Source organism: Corvus brachyrhynchos, unplaced genomic scaffold (assembly GCF_000691975.1).
Source record: "Corvus brachyrhynchos isolate BGI_N302 unplaced genomic scaffold, ASM69197v1 scaffold61, whole genome shotgun sequence".
Lineage (NCBI taxonomy): Eukaryota > Metazoa > Chordata > Aves > Passeriformes > Corvidae > Corvus > Corvus brachyrhynchos.
The window spans coordinates 1,654,969-1,658,228 of record NW_008236478.1 but is presented as its reverse complement, the minus strand read 5'-3'; the positions used below and the strand labels follow the sequence as shown (position 1 = coordinate 1,658,228).

Here is a 3,260-nt window from a genome sequence, read left to right as displayed (position 1 = left end):
AAAAAAAAAAAAAAAACAAACAAACAAAAAAAAAAAACAAAAACCTTTATTTGCTCTGAGACCTGTTTGCATTCCCAAGCTGAGCCTGAGCACAGATATCATCCATTCTCTCAGAAGAGAATGAGACACCAGAACATTTGAGACCCATGGTGAAGAGTATGCAGGGAAAGGAAGATGTTTCTGTGGTCATGTCACAAGGCTGGGCCTCATCATTTTTGTGTTCCTTTCTAAGGTGACTAGAAGGCTTTTTGGAGTCTTTCCTTCTAAGTGAGTCATACATTGGCAAGGGTACTAGGTTTTTTTTGTCATCTCTGAACTACAAAGGTTTTAATTCAGGAAAATCAAAGCTTCGGTGTATCTCTTCCCTTGTACAACCACTCAGAACACAGAAAAGTTGAGCCTGGATTATTTGGTTGCTTACGCACAAACCATGAGTTTTTTGTGCAATATACATGTATCTGTGTATGCTAACAGTGAGTATCAGAGCCCACGTTAAATGGCCAACCAAAAGCCTCAGAAGGCAGCTGGAAGCTTAGACTATGGTTTATGCTCCAGAACAGTTCTTAATTTGCCAAAACAGACACTCAGTTTGAAATACCCCATGCTGCTAACAGAGGAGATACATACTGACAACAATCATACAGATGCAAGAACTTCCTTATGCTCCTTCTCTTCAGATGTAGGTATTGTGATTGTAGGTCATCTCACTTTGTCCCATTAACCCTATTTCAAAGCATAGTAAATCTATAAACCACTGATCAGCTGGTTTGCTTAGCAAAGACAGAAAATATTTTTCCTGACACTCCTTAGGCACCCAAAACTAGTGGGCAGTCTGTCTAATATGGCTTGCTCCTAAACTGATCAACCTTGAAAAAAAAAGGCAGGATTCTAGTTTTGGTTAGCAGGGCCAAAATAATAACATTTTTTTTCTACCATCTATTCCCATTATATTATATTTTTCCCCCAAAATGAGCTTTTGTCAACCTCTTATTCAAATGCTGAGCAAGTCATCTAAGATACAACCCAGACTGAAGAAGCCAAAGAGAGAAGAAAATGGTTGTTAGAAGGAGAAGAGGAGACAGTTTAAAACCAAAAGCACCAGCCATACCTCCTCCATGGAGGACTTCATGTCCCTTGAATAAACACAGTGCAAAAGAACTCCTTCATGCTGCTCTCTGGGCTGCCGAAGTAGCAGACTGCTACTCACGGAAGTTTCTGCTGTGAATGCAGGTATGACTCCAGTGTTTGAAAATACATTATATGGATAGCAACCAACTTGTACGTACAATCAATTATGGTTCTCAATTTGAGCAACGAGATTTTACCTTTTTCTGCTTTCTGTACCTTTTCTCAATCCTGCAGGATGTTCATCTACATTGTGGTTAACTCACTCAGGCTCGCTGGAGAGTTCCTATCAAGATCAGTTAATGCTGCAATATTGGTATGACAAGTTACCTGTGCTGTGCTAAAGACAGAGGTTGACTGTACAAATGTCAGTGAGAATCTGTCAGTTCTGCTCCTGACTATCTGCTTGGCCATGAGGTCAGCCCCCTGAATTTCGTTTTACTAACCATAAATGGAGTTGGTTAAAGACAAATTGCTATGCAGACCATTGCCATCTCCTGCTTGAATCACAAGCACACCAGAAGGCACTCAGGGATCTTTATCTTCGAGCAACCACAATAATTCTTTCTTACAAGTCACACATGAATAAAACCCTCTTGTTTCTGATTAGACCATCTACAACCTTCTGTAAACCTCCATTACAGGTTAGTCACTGCATAAACGAGGCACAGCATTGTTATTGCTTCCTCCACCAAATATACAAGAATATTTATGTAGTTCTTCAAGGCTCCAGGCAGAAATTTTAGCTACACCATTCACTCAAAGATCCTTCCAAATTCAAATGCTTTTCATGTCTTCAGGAATTTTCTGTTCAGTTTAACAATTGGGACACTTTCTTACCTTTATCTGTGCTCCTCATGGTCTGTTGCTGTGCTGCTCAGGGCATTCTTTGACCTCTGCATCCCCTGGCGTCAGAAAGACTCTTAATTGGAATTCGTCAAAATGGTTCCTGAACACTCTCCAGAAGATAAGCTACAGGCTTCCTTAGCAGAACCAGACTCTGCAGGTCACAAGAACACGAGAAAAAGATGGCGATTGATTAAATTACAAAGAAGCAAATTAAAAGCTGATTAAAATTTTTCCTCAACAGTTTGTATTTTGACCAACTGAATTTGTAACCACCGGAAGTTACCAAGATTCCACAAAAGACTGGACATTTTATAAACAGAAAATAATTCAGGGTTATGAGCACTCAACAAGCATTCTGCAGATTATGTGAGCTCACAACAAACTGTAGGAGATTCCTGTGTCTGCCCATTGCACAGTTCTACCTTCCTGTAAAGAATCTGTTGAGACTACTGCTAGAGATGGTCAACCAGGCAAAACACGAGCATGTCTCACAAATCCTATACCCCTAAATCTACAGGAATACCATTAGAAGGGAGAAACAGCTTGCAGCTGTGGCTTACATTTCTAGTCGTGAGACCTGCTGCAGGAGCTGCATATTGAATAATTTCAAGTAATTTGTCTTGCTGCTTTAGCTACCTATTATATCCTGGTTAGTTCTAAATGCAACCCTCTTGGAGCTTATTTTGGTTCATTTTGTCTCCGCTGTCTTATACAGAGTTCAGTTTTGAATCATTGCCTCTTCAGGAGTTTTTTCATCTGTATTTCACAATGCAGAAAGATTTGTATTGTTTCAGGTTTTACTCTTTTCAATTTTTAGGGGTAATTTTTTAATAAAAATGTTTGTATTTCTGTCTCAAAGATTCATTGTTATCGGAGAAAATATGCCCATTTACTCCTTTAATGTGTCCTATGTCATGTTCACCTCACTGGCTCAGGACAGCCTGATCATAACCATTTTTCTCAGAAGCTTGATTTACCTTCTGTATGCACCACTGTCAGTCAGCCATCTGAAGTCAAAAGAGTTACATTCATGTAAACAGAGTGCAAGTGAAACTGGAATCAGGCACTGACTTTTAAGATAGCTGTTTTCAAGTTCATTGCCACAGCTACCCCAGAGGAGACTCCTATTGCACTGTGATCATCTTGTCTGGCCTCTGATATGAGATACCCATAGGGCTGCTCTGAATTAATTACTGCTGTGGGTCCAATAGCTGGAGTTGAAGTAGAAGAATCTGTTTCTGAGGAACATTTGCTAGTAACTGTAAAGGTTCAATTACTGGAAAATA

The 3,260-nt window shown here is 39.7% G+C and overlaps 1 long non-coding RNA gene across 1 annotated transcript in view; it reads right to left on the bottom strand.

Annotated features, from left to right (window-relative positions):
* Positions 1–2,155, bottom strand: part of LOC108444660 — a 93,381-nt gene extending 91,226 nt beyond the window's left edge. Inside the window, exon 1 of the long non-coding RNA XR_001859287.1 lies at positions 1,966–2,155. This is a non-coding gene — a long non-coding RNA (uncharacterized LOC108444660). The remainder of the gene's footprint in view (positions 1–1,965) is intronic.
* Positions 2,156–3,260: the final 1,105 nt, after the last annotated feature.